The sequence below is a fragment of the Heterodontus francisci genome, chromosome 16, assembly GCF_036365525.1.
Source record: "Heterodontus francisci isolate sHetFra1 chromosome 16, sHetFra1.hap1, whole genome shotgun sequence".
Classification (NCBI taxonomy): domain Eukaryota; kingdom Metazoa; phylum Chordata; class Chondrichthyes; order Heterodontiformes; family Heterodontidae; genus Heterodontus; species Heterodontus francisci.
Window position 1 is genome coordinate 56,081,212 of NC_090386.1, and position 22,358 is coordinate 56,103,569.

A 22,358-nucleotide genomic window follows, 5' to 3' on the forward strand; every position below is an offset into this window, starting at 1 on the left:
CCATCTGCAGTGAAGGAACAGCTTCTCCAGTTGTGCGTATGTGCCTGCAGTTGCGATGGTATATCTGGTCGTTCACTTCCACGCGCACGATCAAGGTGACAACCACACTATGCAGGTCCCAAGTTGCCACTTGGGCTGACTCTTGTTGTGAGCGTTGATGGTTTGTACCCTGACTGGCTCTCCAATGCTCAATCCTGGCAATGGTTTGGCAGTTTTGTCAAAATGAAATTTGGCTTTCTGCTGTTACACCTTGATTTTGTCACTCGCGCCTGTTACTACTTCTGGTTCAGTAGCTTTTCTGCTCCTGGAAGAGTGGTTTGGGTGCGGCGTGACATTCGTCTTTGTACTGGACTACTTTCCATACCTTCTGTCGGAGTGTTTCTCCACTCAAGGATTGCCATGTATACAGCTGTGCTGGATTTGCTCGATTTCTTTATGATTCCTTTGGTGATTTTCACTGTTGCCTCAGCCTTTCCATTTGACTGGGGTAGTGTGGAGGTGAAGTATGATGTTGAAGGTCCCAATCCCTTAGCGGCTGAATTCTTCACTCGTGAACTGAGGGCCATTGTCACATTACAATGTCTGGAATGCTGTAACAACTGATGTGTGCTTTTCGGCATTCTACAATCTCACCGGTAGTCATTGAGGTCAGCTGGTCTACCTCCCAGTAGTCAGAATAGTAGTCTATGGTGACAAGATAATCAGTTCCTGTGAGAGTGAAGAGGTCTACTCCCAGCTTCATCCAAGGTCCGTCTGGGATGTCTTGTCATCAACGGCTCTTTAGCTTGCTTTGCTTGCTACTCGTTACACACACTGCACTGGCTGATGTGGTCTTTGATATCATTGCTCTTGTTTGACCAGTAGAGCACTTCTCTTGTCTTCCTCAGACTTGACTCAATTCCTTGGTGCCTTGCATGGATGCACTTTAGCATCTCTCCTCTCAATTCCTTAGGGATAATGACTCTATTTCCATTGTACACGATGCCATCTTGGGCTGTCAATTCATCTCTGTAAGCCCAATACGCTCTTGTGACCACAGTAATGTCCTTGATGCTTTCAGGCCAACCTTTCATCATTACTTCTTGTAATACTTGGAGCATTGCATCTTGTTGGGTAGTTTGCTTGATTTGAGCAAGGAGCTTGTCTGTCATATTCAATGTCGCTGCTGGGTTGATGACTTCCAGAGCATGTCGAAATGCAGCTTCACGTTGGATCTGGAAGATTTCACACTCTGTCGTATCATCCTCTATTTTCTTCATTGGGAGTGGAGCTCTCGACAGTATGTCAGCGATGTACATGTGTTTCCCCTGCTTGTATGTCACGTCCAGATAATATCTCTGTAACCAGAGTAACATTCTTTGCAGACGCTTTGGAGCAGATAGTAGCGGCTTGAGGAAAATGCTTTGGAATGGCTTGTGGTCAGACTTGACTGTCACTTTGTCTCTTCCAAGTAGGTATCGATGAAAATGTTCACAAGGAAAGACAATGCCCTGGCGCTCTTTCTCAATCTGAGCGTAGTGTTCTTCTATTTGCGTTTCCGCCGTGGATGCAAATGCAACTGGTTGTTCTTGCTGCATTAGGATTACTCCAAGTCCTGTCTCGCTGGCGTCACACTGCAGGGTGACTTCATTATTTACCTCATAGTTGCCATCACTAGTTGCTTGATTTTAGTGACCCTTCTTCTTGTTCTGTGCCCCAATACCATTGTACGTCCTTGGCAGTGAGTTGGCATTATGGTTCACACTCCAATGACAATGGCAGGAATTTTGCTAAATAGTTGACAAAGCCAACAAATCGTTGTATTGCTTTTACATCTGTTCGTTGCTGCATTGCTGCTACAGCTCTCACCTTTTCGGGATCCAGGCAAAGATCTTTTGCTGTCAGTACATGACCTATACACTTGACTTCGGGCATCTTTAATTGCAATTTGTCTTGCTCAGCTTCAGGTTCATCTAGCGAGCTCTGTCTAGTAGTTGCACTAGATTTTGATCGTGGTCAGCAGTGGCTTCTTCCATTGTGTTTCCGCACCCATAAGCTAGCAGATCATCCACTATAGCTTCCACTCCGGGAAGACCACTAACTAACTCATGCTGTCCGCGTTGATACACCTTTGGAGCCATGGAAATGCCAAACGGCATGTGCAACCATCTGTATCTCCCAAACGGCGTCCAGAATATAATTAGAAAGCTGCTGCTTTCATCCAGCTTCAGTTGCCAGTAACCATCTAGGGTAGTGAAGATTTTTTCCTTAGCAAGTTCTGGCAAAAGTCCTTTGATGGTTGGCATGGGGTAGTGAGTTCTCTTCAGAGCTTTATTTAGATACTTTTCATCAATGCATACTCTCAGCTTTCCGGGTTGTTTCACTGCTACCATGCTGCTAATCCATTCTGTAGGGGTTGTCACTTTCTTGATTACTCCCTTCTTTTCCAGCCCTTCTATCTTGTCTTTCAGGCTGGACTTGAGGCTAGCTGGAACTTTCCTCGGCAGATGCTGAATTTGTCTTTCCCTTTCATCTACTTCGTAATGATATTCTCCAGGAAGACATCCTAAATCTGTAAATACATCATTGTACTCGTCTAGGAACTGTTCCGTGGTCAGTGGTTGAGTGTGCTGCAACACGTTGCAAATCTCTTTTTGCACATTGAGGGTTACCATTCCAAGCTTTAGACTTGCTCTGGCTGAGCTGAATAGCTTTTGCTAGCCAGCTATGATCAAGAACTCCAGATCTTCGTTCTTGCCATTGCATCGAGCTCTCAGTGTAATTTGTCCTCTCGGCACTAGTATGGTGCCATCATATAGCCTCAACCTTCCTTTCGAGGACTTCATTTTTGGATCGCCATGTTGAGCCACTTTGCACAGGTCTGTGAAAGACATGATGTTGCATGATGCACCGGTGTCTATCTGGTACTTTATGTTGACTTGATGTTCTCCTTCTACAGTCATCATTCCAACTGTCACAAACCATTTATCACCTGTCGGCCTGACTCAACCAACCTGTTGTATGGTGTATAGTGATTTGTCAGAATCTTCGGCTGATATCTCTGCAGTGGCCATCTGTACCTGCTTGATGTGCTTCCTTCTAGCCAAACACTTGTGTGCAAAATGATTTGGTTTCTTGAAGTGAGAACACTGCTTTCCCCATGCTGGACATGCCTTCTTTTCCTTTGTGTGATGTCCTCTGCAGTATTTGCATGCTGCCCTTTGTGATCTTTCTGCCCTTTCGGCCTGGAATGTTGTTTTGCATAATGCAAGGCCTGATCTGTTCTGCCATGACTATGCTCTGGCTGCTGATTTACAACCTCAGTGCTTCTACACATGTTGATCACTTTCTTGAAAGTAAGTTTCTCCTCTCTCAGTAGACATGCTCTCACTGGGGGATCTCTTGTGCCTAATACAATCCTGTCTTGAATTAGATCATCTTTTAGTTGCGCAAATTCACAGAATTCTGTGAGCTGTGTTAATGCAGTCACATATTGATCAATGGGCTCCTTTTTACCTTGGGCCCTAATGTTGAACACATACTGTTATACTCCAGAAAGCTTGTTATGGAAGGATAATGATAGTGCCTATATTTACTCAGTTTCACAATTATTGTGCAGAATAAAAGCATTACAAATATGTAGCTCCTCACTCAAAACTCTCTCCTAGTCCTAGTGAGTGTCTGCTTTTAAGTGTTCAACTAAAACTCCAATTAACTCCCTTCACCTGCATATAATCACTCAATTAACAGATTCCCTTCTTTCTTTTACAATACAACTTAGCTTAATATGTTCAAACAATATTTCGAAATAAATTCCATATTATGCACAAAATACTAACATGCTCAAAGAATATTTCAAAATAAATAAAAATTAAATTCCATATTGGGCACAAAGTTTTTTTTGGGCATTGTGAGACACCCCTCATCCAGCACCTCCAACAATTTCTTTGCACTCACATTTCTCTTTGTGAAATAATCGGATAGCTGATGACTTGCATGTACCCATTTAAATTTGGAGATTTCTTTTCTCTCCAGTATTTGTTTCAATCCAGCGAGGTCAATACATAGTCTTTTCTCACTCACACTTTTTGTAGAGTGTACATTGTCCCACAAAGAACAATTGTTCACATAACATTCAATGGGTATCCTATCGTCAGTATGTCCCTTGTTCAGAATTTCACCCAAAATATTTGACACATAGAATCCCATATCCACTGCCTCCACAAGACCCAGTGTTTCCACAGCTTTTAAAAGCCTGTTTTATTTTCTTAGCCTCTCAAACTAAAGGACGTTGCCCATTTTCACCCATCAGAAATATTTCTCCAGATTTAACTTTTTCAATGTTTTATTTGCCCTTAAAACATTCTCAACTTTTGGATGTTTCATCATCATGCTTAACTCCAGCACATCAAAACTAACATCAGGCCTAATCTGACAGCACAACCAGTTTAATTGACCCACCAGCCTTCACAATTGCTCAATCTCTGCTTTCGATAGATCATCATCTTTCTGTGATGACCTAACACGATTAACCAGGATGGGAGTAACACTCTCTAAATAGGATTGTTGATTCAAACTTATTCCAGACTTATTCTGCTTAATATCTAAACCAATATATTTAAAGGCCCCACAGGCCTGACTCCCAATCTTAAACTCTGCCTTAATCTTTTTACTAACATATTTCTCAAAATCCGCAGTATCACCCCATGAGAAATCATCGACGTGCATCATGAAGATGCCTGAAAGTTTCCCTTTATGAAACCAATAAAACATTGCAGGATCTGCTTTTAGTTGAACACAACCAATTTTCAACAAAACAGATCTCACTGAGAAATACCACACCCTGGAAGCATCATTAAGGCCATAGACGTATTTGTTCAGTTTCCATACCGTTTCTAACATTTGCCAGTTCTGGTGAAGAGTCACTGACCTGAAACGTTAACTCTGCTTCTCCCTCCACAGATGCTGCCAGACCTGCTGAGTATTTCCAGCATTTCTTGTTTTTATTTCAGATTTCCAGCATCTGCAGTATTTTGCTTTTATTATGATATCCATAACCCCTCGCAACTAACCTCGCTTTAACTTATAAGTTCCATCGGGAAGGACTTTTTCAGTACAAACTCGTCAATATGACAAGGCTGGCGTTCCCCTATCTGGTACCTCAGAATAGACTCCAAACGCTCACCAACTCTCTAATTCCTTACATTTCGCTTCTCTTATTAGTATGTCCTCAAGTTTATTGGCAGCCACTAAAACTTCACGATCATGAGGACTTCTGCTTCTAGTTCTATTCCGAGATTGCCCTCTAGCCTTCCTTTCATTGTGGAATCTGTTCATACTACAGCTTCTATTAGCACTTTGATGTCTTTCGGAACTACTTCTAGAAGATGTCCATTACACTTTATCGGAGGCTCTTTCTCCAGGACGTGATCACTTCCTTTTGCAAGAGTCCCTTCCAAACCCACTATCAAAACTTGCACTGCGCTTTCTTACCCTCCACTCTTTCACCCCATTCTGACAGTCCATCGACCTTGCTTCTTGGCCATCATCTTGAACATTTAACCGATATTTAAACTTGCTTGCAGCTTTTCCTGCACGCCCCACAATTGTCGCATTCCTCCATTTATCAGACCCATTTGGAATATATGTCACCCGAATACCTACTCAAGGCAATTGGCCTTTGGATGCGATAGCTCTTTCCTGAGCATCATGATCGGTTACATTAGTATTGATCTACCTGTCCCTCAGGACCTTCATCACACAACACTTGAGTATCTGAGATACAAGGTGCCTTTGTTCCCTCTATCCGCTGCTCAGATTCTGAGATTTTGAAATCAACCCCGATAAATTGTGAAGAATGAACCTTAACAGTTTGATTTCCATGCTTGATAGCTACTGTCTTACCATCCTGACCGATTACCTTATCAGGGTCCTTCCATTCCCTATGGCCCTCTCTTTTATACTGGACCAAATCTCCTGAACTAAATTCTGCCTCAGATGGCCTTATACGATACCTCAGAGCTCTGCAAATTATCTCAGAGACCTCAGCCTTGATGAAAGTCCATCTCCCTGCATGTAAAACATTCAAATGTGTAGAAAAATTGAACTAACTGTTGTCCCTTCTAGAGCAGGAGGACTGTCGCACAGTACAGAAGGCAATTTGGGACTCTGTCCATAGACCAATTGATAGGGATTATATCCTCCCAACATTTGAAGCGAATTCTTCACATGAACTGCCCATGCCAGGGCAGTTGTCAACTTGCAGTTTGGCTGGTCAGCCAAGATTTTATGTAACATTTCATCCACCACTGCGTGATTCCTTTCACAAAACCCATTACTGAAAGGACTTTCAGCTGCAGTATTCATACCTGCAATGTTCATGTTTTCACACATATCCCTGAACTTGTCATTGGCAAATTCCCCTCCATTATCAGTCAGAAACTTAGCTGGTGCCCTAGGACCAGTCCCTATACATTGCTCCATAATTTTGTCTATAATCACCCTTTTGTCCGTATTATTTATTATTGTAGAAAGACAAAATCTAGTTGCTAGGTCTATAAAATGTAGAATGAAAATATTCTTGTCTATGTCCCATACCTTTAAATCCATGGCAACTCCTTTGTTAAATTCACGTGCCAATGGAAGGCTGGCAATAGGATGTGATTGTGCCCTCCAATACTTTTTACATATCTCACACATTTCACTAATCTCTTCTATTATCCTCATATACTGTCTATCAATCACACCTGCATCTTTTAGTAGTTTTTAATCTCTGACAAGAGGTTGAGAAATTTTAAGACAATTTGACTTTTATCTCTCTGATTCGTAACACCTGATGCCATCAATACTTCTCTAACACTCTGACCAGCAATATCAGGTTTTGTTAAGGGGATACAATAATGCCCTGACTGGGTAAATTGCAAATTCACTGGCTTCCCAAAAACAATTGCCTTATCAGGCTCCATATCAAGTTTCATCTGTGCCTTTTTCATTGAAGGCTTACTCAAGAGTAAAGGTATCTCACTAGAGACTACATAGTACTGATAAAGTGCTGGCCGAGCGCGTCTACCCTGAGGCACAGTGTGGCTTTCGTGCAGAGAGATCGACTATTGACATGCTGTTCTCCCTTCGTCAGATACAGGAGAAATGCCGTGAACAACAGATGCCCCTCTACATTGCTTTCATTGATCTCACCAAAGCCTTTGACCTCGTCAGCAGACGTGGTCTCTTCAGACTACTAGAAAAGATCGGATGTCCACCAAAGCTACTAAGTATCATCACCTCATTCCATGACAATATGAAAGGCACAATTCAACATGGTGGCTCCTCATCAGAGCCCTTTCCTATCCTGAGTGGTGTGAAACAGGGCTGTGTTCTCGCACCCACACTTTTTGGGATTTTCTTCTCCCTGCTGCTTTCACATGCGTTCAAATCCTCTGAAGAAGGAATTTTCCTCCACACAAGATCAGGGGGCAGGTTGTTCAACCTTGCCCGTCTAAGAGCGAAGTCCAAAGTACGGAAAGTCCTCATCAGAGAACTCCTCTTTGCTGACGATGCTGCTTTAACATCTCACACTGAAGAATGCCTGCAGAGTCTCATCGACAGGTTTGCGTCTGCCTGCAATGAATTTGGCCTAACCATCAGCCTCAAGAAAACGAACATCATGGGGCAGGATGTCAGAAATGCTCCATCCATCAATGTTGGCGACCACGCTCTGGAAGTGGTTCAAGAGTTCACCTACCTAGGCTCAACTATCACCAGTAACCTGTCTCTAGATGCAGAAATCAACAAGCGCATGGGTAAGGCTTCCACTGCTATGTTCAGACTGGCCAAGAGAGTGTGGGAAAATGGCGCACTGACACGGAACACAAAAGTCCGAGTGTATCAGGCCTGTGTCCTCAGCACCTTGCTCTACGGCAGCGAGGCCTGGACAACGTATGCCAGCCAAGAGCGACGTCTCAATTCATTCCATCTTCGCTGCCTTCGGAGAATACTTGGCATCAGGTGGCAGGACTATATCTCCAACACAGAAGTCCTTGAAGCGGCCAACATCCCCAGCTTATACACACTACTGAGTCAGCGGCGCTTGAGATGGCTTGGCCATGTGAGCCGCATGGAAGATGGCAGGATCCCCAAAGACACATTGTACAGCGAGCTCGCCACTGGTATCAGACCCACCGGCCGTCCATGTCTCCGTTATAAAGACGTCTGCAAACGCGACATGAAATCGTGTGACATTGATCACAAGTCGTGGGAGTCAGTTGCCAGCATTCGCCAGAGCTGGCGGGCAGCCATAAAGACAGGGCTAAATTGTGGCGAGTCGAAGAGACTTAGTAGTTGGCAGGAAAAAAGACAGAGGCGCAAGGGGAGAGCCAACTGTGCAACAGCCCCAACAAACAAATTTCTCTGCAGCACCTGTGGAAGAGCCTGTTACTCCAGAATTGGCCTTTATAGCCACTCCAGGCGCTGCTTCACAAACCACTGACCACCTCCAGGCGCGTATCCATTGTCTCTCGAGATAAGGAGGCCCAAAAGAAAGAAAGAAAGAAAGAAAAGGTATCTCACTAGAGACTACATAGTACTGATAAAGTGGCTTACCCCAGCTATTTTACATGGGATTACTACTCTCTTCAGTGACTTCAATGTGTTGTGATCACCAAACCTAAAGCTGGTAGTACTTTTATACTCCTTCACCTTGATTCGATCCTCATGGCTGAGTGAATTCAGATAACACTATAACCAATCTGTTCCTCATACTGTCGACATACAAGCACTATCCAGTACCACACAGTTGAAAGAATCTGCAACCAACACATTCATCACAGGACTAAAACTCCTTATGACCAAGACAATTCCTTCAGATCCATCAGTATCTTCTGCTTCTGCCTCAGAATTTTCTGTATCATGTGTTATCTCAAAGACTCTGCCCCTCTGCTTAGGGCAGTTCATTGCATAATGATACTTTGAGTCACATCTGAAGCACCTATTAACTGTTCCTTGGGCATTCCTGGGATTCATTCGTCTTTGATTGCTGTTCCAACCCTGTCTTCCACTGTAATATTCAGACCTGCTAAAGGTGCTTTCATCCTCATTCCTCCTGTCTTTAACTCTTCCATTGTATTTAGGCCGGCTTCCAATACCTGGATTATTTCTAAATCTTGCAAACATTGAGTCCTCCATTCTTTGTGTCACTGTAAAGTGTCCCGCTTGTTCTACCAGGACTGTGGGAAATGATTGTTTCCCCAGGAATTTTTTTTAAGGCCGTGGACATTTGGTCCAACAGGGAGTCTTTGTCCGAGAACCAAACCCCAGTTAGAACCAGGAGCCTGTCCATATGTGACACCCTAGGACAATCTAGCAATTTAAAAGCTAGTACTGAACCAGGGATCTCCAAATTGAATTTCTTCAATCTTTTATACAGTCTGTTAAAGTCCATAATATATTCCTCCATTGAATAACCATCTGTTTTCCAAAATCTATCAAAGTCTGACCATGCCTCATATGCGTTCAATAGGTTATCTTTCTTGTAAATTTCATCCAGAAATCCTAACAGAAGATCCAACCCTTCATCAGTATCCAACTGATGAGCATCCAGTTCAGAAAGCACTTTACATCTGATTTTACTTTTGGCAGGAAGTGACAACGCCAAGGCCATACCTTGTTTCCTTTTGGGTAGAGACTCTGAAAAACTCTGAAAACACTGGAGGGTAATCATACCCTGACAATTTGCACTCGCTTTATGCCATATTTTTCACCATGACCCTTGAGACTTTAATTTTTTATCCAATGAAAATGTCTTATTTTCCAACCTTCAGCTTTAGGCAACCATTCTCTGCTACCATGTTAAACTCCAGGAGGCTTGTTATGGAAGGATAATGATAGAGCCTATATTTACTCAGTTTCACATTTATTGTGCAGACTAAAATGATTGTAAACATGTAGCTCCTCACTCAAAACCCTCTCCCAGTCCCAGTGAGTGTCTGCTTTTAAGTGATCAACTAAAACTCCAATAAACTCTCTTCACATGCATATAATCACACAATTAACTCATACCGTTCATAAGTTCCGTTCACTTGGGGTTCAAAGCATACCGTCAAAGCTTTCAAAATTTCTGCTGTCCTTTTTTTGTTCTTTAGAGTGGAATATATTTTGTAACAGTCTCGCCCCTAACTGCTCTGGTTTGTTAATTAAATCTGTCACAATTTTGTAATTTTGCCATTGCAAGTGGAAAAACCGCCAGTTCTGCTTCATATCACCTTTCATTTCGACTGGCGCTGGGAGAGGAAGCTTTGCAGCCGTTTTGTCTTACCCAGTGCTTTCAGCACTTCTTTGTTCTTTTTCTGTGGCTTCCTTGGCTTTTAGTTGCTTTCAGCAGCTCTAAATATTCCTGTGTTCCTCTTTTAGTATCTGTGCTTTGATACAGCTCTCCAACACTCAATCTCAGCTCCACTTTAACACCATGTTACGAGCTCACAGGACAACAATCTTGCTTGTACTGTGTCTTTATTGAACTGCCTTCTGATGCCTGATGCCTGCAGTGAGTGCCACATGGTAGAGGTCACATGACTATGGCAAGCCAGGGGGCACATTAGAACAGTATTGAATTTCTCTCCCAAACAGTGACTGCCTCAGCTCTGGGATAGCTTTCCAGATGGGTGGAGGGGACCAACAGTTGGGGCACAACTGGCATTCGGTGACACGATTAAACGCAGGCACTTGCCCTCCATGACTGACCCTGTGGGAGACACAAGGACATCATGAGAACTAGCCCTTGACAGCAGAAGCCTCTGCAGTGCTGAGACTTCCCAATGCAGCTGAGTCTTGGGCATGCTGCCAGATGGGGAGGATTGCACTCCACCTCCTTCATCTACTGCTCCCAATATCTTTTTCCACCCTCTCCATCAGGTCTGCCTATCTCTCCATCCCCAACTTCCTCCTGTGGGGCCACTATGGAGATTTCCATCACTGCTTCCTCCATTGTACTTATGATGATGAGCCGGTGTACTCCTCCTCCAGTGCTAGCCCTCTGCTTGACATTGTGTGCCCTTTTCTCCCGCCAGGACAAAAGAGAGAGAAATAAGGAGATGCTGGTCTATCTGACCAATGCCAGCAGCTCATTTAAATAAGTCATATTCCAGCCATATAAATACTGTAGCTGCAAGATCAGGTCACAGGCTGGGAATTCTGCAGCAAGTAACTCACTTCGCAATGCCTACCCACCATCTACAAGGCACAAGTCAGGGGTGTGATGGAATACACTCCACTTGCCTGCATGGGTGCAGCTGCAACAACACTCAAGAAGCTCAACACCATCCAGGAAAAAGCAGCCCATTTGATCGGGACCCCATCCACCCCTTTTAACATTCACTCCCTCCACCACCAATGCACAGTGGGAGCAGTGTGTACCATCTACAAGATACCCTGCAGCAACTCACCAAGGCTCCTTAGACAGCACCTACCAAACCCGTGACTTCTGCCACCTAGGACAAGGGCAGCATAAGCATGGGAACACCACCACCTGCAGGTTCCCTTCCAAGTCACACACCATCCTGACTTGGAACTATATCACTGTTCCTTCACTGTCGCTGGGTCAAAATCCTGCAACTCCCTTCCTAACAGCACTGTGGGTCTACCTACCCCACATGGACTGCAGCGGTTCAAGAAGGCAGCTCACCACCACATTCTCAAGTGCGATTAGGGATGGGCAATAAATACTGGCGTTGCTAGCGACACCCACATCCCACGAAAGAATACATTTTTAAAAAAAGAAGCTGCATGTATCAGTGCTGCCAGGTCCTCAACAGCACTAGCGCTCTGAGCCTTGCTGAGGGGGTCAGTGATTACTCTGGGCACACATTTCTCCAATATTCAGGAGCAGCATGTGCCCTCAGGCTTCTCTTCTGGTGTGTCAGCTGGAGGTTGAATACGTATAGGCCTGTCATCAGGGTCTCGCTCTGCACTCACCTTGCCAGATGGTCTTTGCACCTCTTGAAGCACTGTGCCTAGTTCCGCACTACACTCCTGCTGCTGGCAGTTTCAGCCACCTCCAGCTAGGCCTGTTTTGTTTCGCTGGGTGGCCTTCTTATGCCACCCTCTGGAAAGAGCACATCCTTCCTCTTCCTTACAGCCTCCAGGAGAATGTCAAGGTCAGCATCACTGAAGCAAGGGGCAGCCTGCCCCTGGTGCCAGGCCTCGGCTTCTCCTCCTGTTGCGCTGGTGCCTGCATCCTGCTTCCAAAGGGCTGCCGTGATGCCTTTAAATCAGACTTGCACTTTAGAAGTACTGCCTCCCTCCCACACCCATCTCCACTAATTGGTCCCCCAATCCACCTTCCAGCCAATTAGCAGCTGACATTTAGGAAAATCAGAGGTTGTGGCTACAACACCCCTGGGATTGGGTCGGGACCTGGAAGTGGTCCCGACGTCAGGTTTGCAACCCTGGAGGCAAAGTCCTGCCCATGGGTCAGACCTAATTTAAGTGACTGTAGGAGGTTGGTGACAACACATGCATTTAGTGGTTTGGTCTATTTTATGTACTTGAATTAAGGATGCAGTAGGGATTCAATGTCTTGCCCTATTGATTTCTTGTGAGTACCAATCATGCTTTCGTATGTGATAACTATTCATAAATGAGCCTTAAAGATGAGTGTCATCAGGCTATTCAACTGTGAAAACATCCTGCCTTCAACTAACTTCCCACTTCTAGAAGTGCTGTGGGTTAGTAATCAGGAGCAGAAACCTGCCCAATTGTTCTCGCAGTAACCCAAGATTACTTTGGCCAATTCCAGCTGACCCAATAGAAAAAAACCAGGATTGAACTTGTGATCTTTTTGGTCTGTATGAAAGCACTGGATAAACTCACTGAGCAACCAGAGGAGCTGAAATGTACTTTACAATGAGTTCCTGAGTTTAATTAGTACAGAAAATTTAAACTTACATGATAACTGTAGTCTGTTGGTGTTTTCTCTGTTTGTATGAGAAAGTAAAACATATTGTCAAAATTAATCATTTCAAAAATTACATGTTATTGTAGTGCTGTGATGTGTTATGTAAGGTTGTGAAATGTGTCTGAAACAACTTCAAATCTGACATGCATTGTGATTAGATGCAATTTCCTAAAATTGCACAGAAAAAAAAGATGGTAGAAGGAATTTTAACTCCCAAGCAGAAAGCCAACAGGATACGCCCATGAGGTGCAGCGAGACGCCTGGTTCATATTAACAGCCGAGACTGGGCGGCACAGTGGCGCAGTGGTTAGCACCGCACCGCAGCCTCACAGCTCCAGTGACCCGGGTTCAATTCTGGGTACTGCCTGTGTGGAGTTTGCAAGTTCTCCCTGTGTCTGCGTGGGTTTCCTCCAGGTGCTCCGGTTTCCTCCCACATGCCAAAGACTTGCAGGTTGATAGGTAAATTGGCCATTATAAATTGCCCCTAGTATAGGTAGGTGGTAGGGAAATATAGGGACAGGTGGGGATGTGGTAGGAATATGGAATTAGTGTAGGATTAGTATAAATGGATGGTTGATGGTCGGCACAGACTCGGTGGGCTGAAGGGCCTGTTTCAGTGCTGTATCTCTAAAAAACTTGTTTAAATGTCACTGTCAAGCTGCCTGTCCGAAATGGGCATGTAGAGGCGGCTTGCTGATTTTCGGCCTACAAACATCAGATGATCCTGAGGCTGACCATCCAGCACTTGGGTATGTCACTGGCAGGGATGCTTGGGAGGGTTGTGTGGGATTGTAGTGGGGTGGGGGTGGGCACGGTGGCTGTGGCTGGAGGGACGCCCAGGAAGGCAGTGGCCCAATCTTTCTTTGAGAGGCCTGGAACAGCACCCTTGCTTTCTCTGGCCCCATAAAACCTTACCTGACAGGGCCTCCGCTGGGTGCTTAGTTAAAATTCCTCTCCTGTGGTAGTTAAATTGAGAAGGCTCGGTCTAATGTGAGATGAAGATCTTAGGATCTAAGGTTAATGTGGCTGTTTTGTTATGTGAGTTTGTTTATGCAGTGAGGTGACAAATTTAATTTGTATGTTACAATTCTCAAAATTGTACATGAGTAAAATTACAATAATAGTGAAATTGCAACCATTTTTTTCAGTTGACCTTTATGTTGATCCCAGCAAATTGAACCTCTTGTCTGGTATTCACTAACTCTGATTATGCACAGCCTGAATAGTTAATTACTTTGCTATACCACAGACACCACACTAGAATATGGGCTAATGGACTGGTACTGTAATAAGTAGATATTAATCTGCTGGTGCTACGAAAAATAGCTAATCTAGTGCCAATTCTAATGTTCCAACTCTAGTATGTAGCTAGCTTGGTACTTGATAGCCAATCATTCTGTCAGCTTTTAGCCTTGTATCTCCACTGCACCCCTTCTTGTGTGTGTTTTATTACTATAACCATTGTTCATTGTTTATTCGGTCCTTCCTTTCTTTTCTCTTTTCTGTTCCAAATATACTAAAGTGTTCCTCCTTCTAACTGCATCTTTAGAAATCAATCGTCATTATACTGGCCTGAATTTTATTAGCCTCCGCGCTCTGCAGCAGCGCGCTTTCAACTCGGCGGCTTTCCGATAAGGAAGTGCTGCTGAGGAGCCCCTGCGATATTACACACGAGGGCTCATTTAAATGGAGGGGCGGAGTGGCCGCCCCCATGATGTAAAGAAGGTGTCCGACGCCGCATCCCCGGCAATGGTGTCCGGCGCCAATGTGCAGGCGCCAGCGCCATTCTTAAAGGCTGCAAGCCCTAGAAGAAATTTTAATTTTTAAAATGGTATTGTAAAGCATTATTTATTTAAAAATTAGATGAATAATGGAGGCCCTTTCCCATCACCCCCCCCAATGTTTGTTATGAAATACTAGCATAAAAAGAAAGTTTATTACCAACCCGCACTTTCCCCCAACCTCTTAACATTTGCCCTTCAACCCCTTCCCACTATTACCACATCTAATGAAATGTGTTTTCCCACTCTCCCATCCCTTCCGCCCTGAAAATGTTATTCCTCCCCCCTCCCTAACAGGTTCCTGCCTCGGAATTCCGAATGAAGTTCCAAAGGCGTGCGAAGTATGCACAGCAACAGTAAAATCGGCGTGGGTCACAGCGCAGGCCTCTCCCCGCAGACTTTTATTGGCCTTCGCGCCGCGACCCCCGGTATCGAGGGGCCGGTAAAATTCAGCCCACTGTGTCTAACTCATTGCTCCGCCACGACCATAAAGCCATGGAACTCTTTATTTCTCCAAAATCCTTCCTTTCCCCATATAGTCCACATATAATTTTAAATCCTAACCTTCGTATCAGCTAAGTATTACCATGTGATATATTCTGATTTGCTATTATTTTCAACTTGGGTAGTGTCCAGACCTAGGATCCCTAGCCTAAGTTTGTGAGCTTAAAAAGAATGCAGCAGACAACTAGTGACAGACTAGGAGCAAAGGTGATCCTGCAGTACAAGAGGATACAGAGGCACAACTAATGTTGAAACAAACAGTGGAAGTATTGCTGCGTTTGAGGCTCGGGAGGAGGCTGCTGAGAGCAGCAAGGTTGCTGCTCTATAACATATGGCACATTTACACTTTTCGTGTTGCTATATATTATGTAAGTTCTTGTATGTAAATTAGTTACACTGCTTTTCCCTGTCTAAGTTACCCCAGATCAAAGTTTGGGTGTTACTCAGTTTTGTACAAAAATGTCATGGCCACTTTCAAATTATTCACTAAGTCTAATTATGGCTTCCCTGGATTTCAGTACTGTTCATCCTTTCTATTGCGACAGAAAGCCGGGGCGCCCAGGTACCGTGCGGCAGCGTGCTCTGTGCATCATCAGTCTGCTGTCAGTAAAAAGTGGCAGACTTCTATTGACGTCAATTATTAATGATTCATTGGTGCCTCTCATTCAACCTGGGCATGGTTTCTGATGTTTACTGAAGTTGTGTTAAAGGTGCAATCTAAAGATGACAGCAGTTCACCCCTCAAAGTAATGTAGCAAATTTAGTGAGGCAATGTATCACATAACTGATTAGGTAAAGATAATAAACACACCTTACTGATATGGATGCACACAAGCCTTATGGATATAATGGGCTGAGAAGTCCAAGGCTCACCTGATGTCAAATTCAGTTCAGCCTTTAAAAAGGGTGAGCATCCTGTCTGCCAGAAATCAAGGCAAGGCTGTTTTTCTATGCAAATTGGGGTCCTATGCTGGTTGTAGGATCCTAATGCAAAATCCAAATACAAGTAGGCGAAGCTAGATTCGTGCAAACTCAGCCCTGTTGTACCAGGTCTTCAGCAGTCTGGGGCGCACTAATCCTGCCTAGCACTGGGTGGGGAAGTAGAAAAATCTGCCGCATTATTTTCTGTCCCTTATCTCCAATGGTGGAGTTGGGGGTCTTCATAAAGCTGTCATTGGTGGAGTCCTGCACAAGGGAGGTTTTCCCAACCATTGAATCTCCAATGACCAGCACTTTGAATAGGTAATTTGCCATAGTCTGGGCCTAAATGATTTAAGATGTAATATTTAAGTTCTGCATTAATGCATCTCATAAACATTCCCCTCAAATCCTGGTGCAAACATTGTCTCTTTCAATAACTGAAAAAATTCAAACAACTCTTTCAAAATGGTGATTTCTGTGTTAAATTAATTTTTGCTGGGTATCATGAATACAACTTAAAAATTGGCTTCAACTACTGTATCTTCTGCCCACTGTCTCTGCGGCAGTGGTAACTGGCTGCACAATCAGACCATGGCAATGGGAAATATAGCTTGTGTATGGATTTTCTTAGCATCAACACCTCTGAGCCTGGGAAGTGTCAGACAAGCTTCATCATGCTCATTCTACACAAGAGACTGTGTGGAGAGAACCAGAAACAAGAATCTTGCAGGTAATTGTGAGCTCACTGGGTTATTTTATCCAGAGAACACATCAGTTCATCAGGGGTGCCCAATATTACGTATGATAATGTATCCTGTGTGTTTTGCCTTCTCAAGAACACGGAATTGATCACATAATTGGTTGAAGGCCAATGTGTCCTCAGTGGAAGGAGCCACAGAAAAAGCAACAACCGGTTGCAGATTCCTTGTAAAGTTTTTAGCATTTGTGATTGAGGAACAGTGTCCAAAAAAAGGGAGAGAAAGAGGCCTCGAAATGCAATTGCACTTTATCTGTATTACAGGCATAAAACAGCAACTAAGGGTCAAAAATGGCAGGTGGCCTGCATGCATTCATTCCATGCCAGAAGTGTTCCAACCACCATACCACATCAGGCTGATTAGTAGGCATCTAGCGCATGTGTGAAACTGGCATTAGGCCCATTCTAATGCCAGTTTCAGTTCCATTTGAGAAATTGGTTTGTGACTGATTACGTGCTGTCTGCTATTACTTACACCTCCTCCTAATGGACTTTACCGAGGCACATGCTGGAATCTGAGCTGGCTGACCTTGCTGCCCACACAGACCCTCACCCCTGTGAATGGCAGCCTGCAGCTTACTGATACTATCCTAATGAGGACAGTAGGCCAATTGCTATTGGCTCATTAGGTGCATGCGCTGCAATGGGATAACACTCCGATTTGTTCGTGATCCAATTCCTAGGCCAAAGTGTTTTCATTTTTAAAGCAATAAATGCATTTAGTTTATTTTAACTTTATTTACTTGAACATTTGGTTCTTTATATAGACTTATAGATTTTTATGTCATAGAGTCATTTATGGCATAGAAGGAGGCCATTCGGCCCATCAAGTCAGTTCTACTCCCCCACTCACTCCCCGTAGTCCTGCAAGTTTATTTCCTTCAATTGCCCATCCAATTTTCTTTTGAAACAATTGATTGTGTCCGCTTCCACCACCCTCCTGGTCAGCGAGTTCCAGGTCATTAGCAATCACTGCATACAAAAGTTCTTCCACACATCCCCCCTGCATCTCTTGCCCAAAACCTTCAATCTGTGTCTTCCAGTCCTTGTACCATCAATTAATGGGAACAGTTTTTCCTTGTCTAACTTACCTAAGCCTGTCATAATCTTGTACACCTCTATCAAATCTCCCCTCCATCTCCCTTGCTCCGGGGGAACAACCCCAACTTTTCCAACCTAACCTTTTAATTAAAATCCCCCATCCCTGAAACCATTTCTGGTAAATCTCCACTATCCTCTCAAGCACACTCACATCTTTCCTAAAGTATGGTCATAGAGTCATAGAGTTGTACAGCATAGAAACAGGCCCTTCGGCCCACCACGTCCATGCCGACCATAATGCCTATCGATACTAATCCCACCTGCCTGCATTAATTCCATATCCCTCTATACCTTGCTCATTCAAGTACCTGTCCAGATGCCTCTTAAATGTTGCTACTGTTCCTGCCTCCACCACCTCCTCTGGCAGCTCATTCCAGATACCCACTATTCTTTGTGTGAAAAATTTACCCCTTTGATCCCCTTTAAACCTCCTCCCTCTCACTTTAAATCAAGGCCCTCTATTTTAGTCACCCCTACCATGGGAAACAGACTCTGGCTATCTACCCTATCTATGCCTCTCATAATTTTATATACCTCTATCATGTCCCCTCTCAGCCTCCTTCGCTCCAGGGAAAACAGACCCAGTCTATCCAATCTCTCTTTATAACTCAAGCCCTCCAAACCAGGCAACATCTTTGTGAATCTTTTCTGCACCCTCTCTAGCTTAATCACATCTTTCCTGTAGTGCAGCGACCATAACTGCACACAGTACTCCAAGTGCAGCCTAACCAACGTTATGTACAACTGTAACATGACGTCCCAACTCTTGTACTCAATGCCTCGGCCGATGAAATCAAGCATGCCATATGCCTTCTTCACTACCCTGTCTACCTGTGTTGCCACTTTCAGGGAACTATGTACTTGCACCCCAAGGTCTTTCTGCTCAACAACACTCCCCAGGGCCCTGCCACTCACTGTATATGTCCTGCCCTGGTTTAACTTCCCAAAATGCATCACTTTGCACTTGTCTGCGTTAAATTCCATTTGCCAATCCCTTGCCCACTTTCCCAGTTGATCTATATCCTGTTGTAACCTTAAACAACCTTCTTCACTTTCCACTATACCATCAATTTTGGTGTCATCTACAAACTTACTAATCATGTCCCCTACATTCACATCCAAGTCATCAATATATATGACAAACAACAGAGGGCCCAGCACCGATCCCAATGGCACACCACTGGTCACCGGCCTCGAATCTGAAAAACAGCCCTCCACTACCACCCTCTGCCTCCTATCACCAAGCCAATTTTGTATCCAATTGGCTAGCTCACCCTGGATCCCATGTGTTCAAACCTTCCAGACCAACCGACCATGCGGGACCTTGTCAAAGGCCTTGCTAAAGTCCATGTAGACAACGTCCACCGCCCTGCCCTCGTCAATCCTCTTGGTCACCTCCTCAAAAAACTCAATCAAATTCGTGAGACATGATTTCCCATGCACAAAGCCATGCTGACTATCCGTAATCAGACCTTGCCTTTCCAAATGCATATAAATCCTGTCTCTCAGAATCCCTTCTAATAACTTTCCCGCCACTGATGTAAAACTCACCAGCCTGTAGTTCCCTGGCTTATCCCTGCTGCCCTTCTGAAATAAAGGCACAGCATTTGCTATCCTCCAGTCTTCCAGTACCTCACCTGTGGTTAACGATGATACAAAAGTCTCTGCCAGGGCCCCAGCAATCTCCTCCCTTGCTTCCCATAGCATCCTTGGATACACCTGATCAGGCCCTGGGGATTTATCCACCTTAATGCGCTTCAAAACCTCCAGCACCTCCTCCTTTGTAATGTTGATACGCTCCAGGATATCGCTGTTCCCTTCCTTGAACTCACCAGCTTCCATGACCTTCTCCACAGTAAATACAGACGTGAAGTATTCATTTAAGACATCGCACATTTCCCATGGCTCCACACATAGATTACCACACTGATCCTTAAGGGGACTTACTCTGTCCCCAGTTACCCTTTTACTTTTAATATACTTATAGAATCTTTTAGGATTCTCCTTTATCTTATCTGCCAGGGAAATCTTATGGCCCCTTTTCACCCTCCTAATTTCCTTCTTAAGTGTACTCCTACATCCCTGATACTCCTCGAGGGACTCGCTTGATCCCCGCTGCCTATACCTGACTTATGCCTCCTTCTTTGTCCTGACCTCAATATCCCTCATCAACCAAGGTTCCCTAAACTTGCCAGCCTTGCCCTTCAATCTAACAGGAACATGCCGGCCCTGAACTCTTCCTATCTCACTTTTAAAAGCCTCCCACTTGCCAGACGTCCCTTTACCAGTAAACAGCCTCTCCCAATCAACTTTTGAGAGCCCCTGTCTGATGCCATCGAAATTAGCCTTCCCCCAATTTAGGACTTCAACTTGAGGACCAGTCCTACCCTTTTCCATAACTATCTTGAAGCTAATAGAGTTATGGTCACTGGTCCCACAGTGCTCCCCCACTGACACATCAACCACCTGCCCAGCCTCATTTCCTAAGAGGAGGTCGAGTGTCGCCCCTTCTCTAGTATGGCCATCCACATACTGCTTCAGAAAACTAGCCTGGACACACCTAACAAATTCTTCCTCATCTGATCCCTTAGCACTAAGGCAGTCCCAGTCAATATTAGGGAAGTTAAAATCACCTACTATGACAACCCGATAATTCCTACACCTATCTGTGATTTCCCTGCATACATGCTCCTCCACTTCCCTCTGACTATTGGAGGGCCTATAGTATAATCCCATCAAAGTGATCACCCCTTTCTTATTTCTAGGTTCTACCCCTATGGCCTCGCTGGACGTTTACCCCGGGATTTCCTCTCTAAGTACTGCCGTGATGTCCTCCCTATCAATAGTGCAACTCCCCCTCCTCTCTTACCTGTGTCATGCCAGAAGCATCGGTACCCCGGAACATTGAGCTGCTAGTCCTACCCATCCCTCACCCACGTTTCCTATAATATCACAATCCCATGTACCGATCCATGCTCTGAGTTCATCTGACTTACCTGCAAGGCTTCTTGCATTAAAGTAAATGCAGTTTAGCCTACCAGACCTTCCACCCTCCCTGTCCTGCCCCTGCCCGGCCTGCCTACTGAACTTGCTTGCTTTAACCTCAACATTTGCCTCAACTATCTCATCGGAGAGACTACTACTTTGGGTCCCACTCCCCTGCCAGACGAGTTTAAACCCTCCCAAGTAGTACTAGCAAACCTCCCCCAAGGATATTGATCCCCTTCCAGTTCAGATGCAACCTGTCCCTCTTGTACAGGTCACCTTTGCACCAGTAGTTGAAGCCCTCCTGCCTACAACAGCTCTTCAGCCACGCATTCATTTGCCTTATCCTCCTATTCCTACCCTCACTAGCACGTGGCACAGGGAGTAATCCTGAGATTACAACCCTCGAGGTCCTGCTTTTTAACCTTCTGCCTAACTCCCTATATTCACTTTGCAGGACCTCATCTCTCTTCCTGCTTATGTCATTAGTACCAATATGAACCAAGACCTCTGGCTGCTTACCCTCCCCTTTCAGAATGCTCCGTGCTCACTCAGACATCCTTGACCCTGGCACCAGGAAGACAACACACCATCCTGGATTCTTGCTCGGGGGCACAGAAACGCCTATCTGTGCCCCTGACTATAGAGTCCCCTATCACTACCGCTCGCCTACACTTTGACCTTCCCTGCTGCACAACAGAGCCAGTTGTGGTGCCATTGACCTGGATGCTGCTGCTGCTTTCTATTGAGAGGCCATCCCCCCCAACAGTATCCAAAACAGCATGCTTGTTATTGAGGGGAATAGGCACAGGGGACTCCTGCACTACCTGCCTGCCCCTCCTGGCAGTCACCCATCTATATGGCTGAACCTGTGGTGTGACCACCTCCTTGAAACTCCTATCTATGATGCTTTCTGACTCCTGTATGCTCCTCAGTGAGTCCAACTGTCGCTCAACTGATCCATGCGATCTGAAAGGAGATGTCAGGGACATTTGACTTCTCCCTAATCTCCCACATTTCACAGGAGGAGCATACTACCCCACTGACTGCCATTTCCACCCCTTGTGTTACTTCTGGCTTAAAAGAGAGAAAGAAAGACAGAAATTGGGAATAAAAAAAAATTAAGTCTTACCTGGTCAATACTCACCCTCCTCACCGAAGCCCGACGTACACCAAAGCCCACACTTTGACAGTACCAGCAGCACTGTGACCTCGCAGCCCCCCCCCCGCCCCCCACGAAAAGATGACTGCTCTCGGATCTTTAATCGCGCTCTTGGATTTTACCTCAGGGAAGAAGCCGCTGTCGATGCTGATGTCGATGTGAGTCACTGACTCCGGGAATCTCCAACTCGGGGCTCCACCGATCCCGGGCCTGCAACCAGTC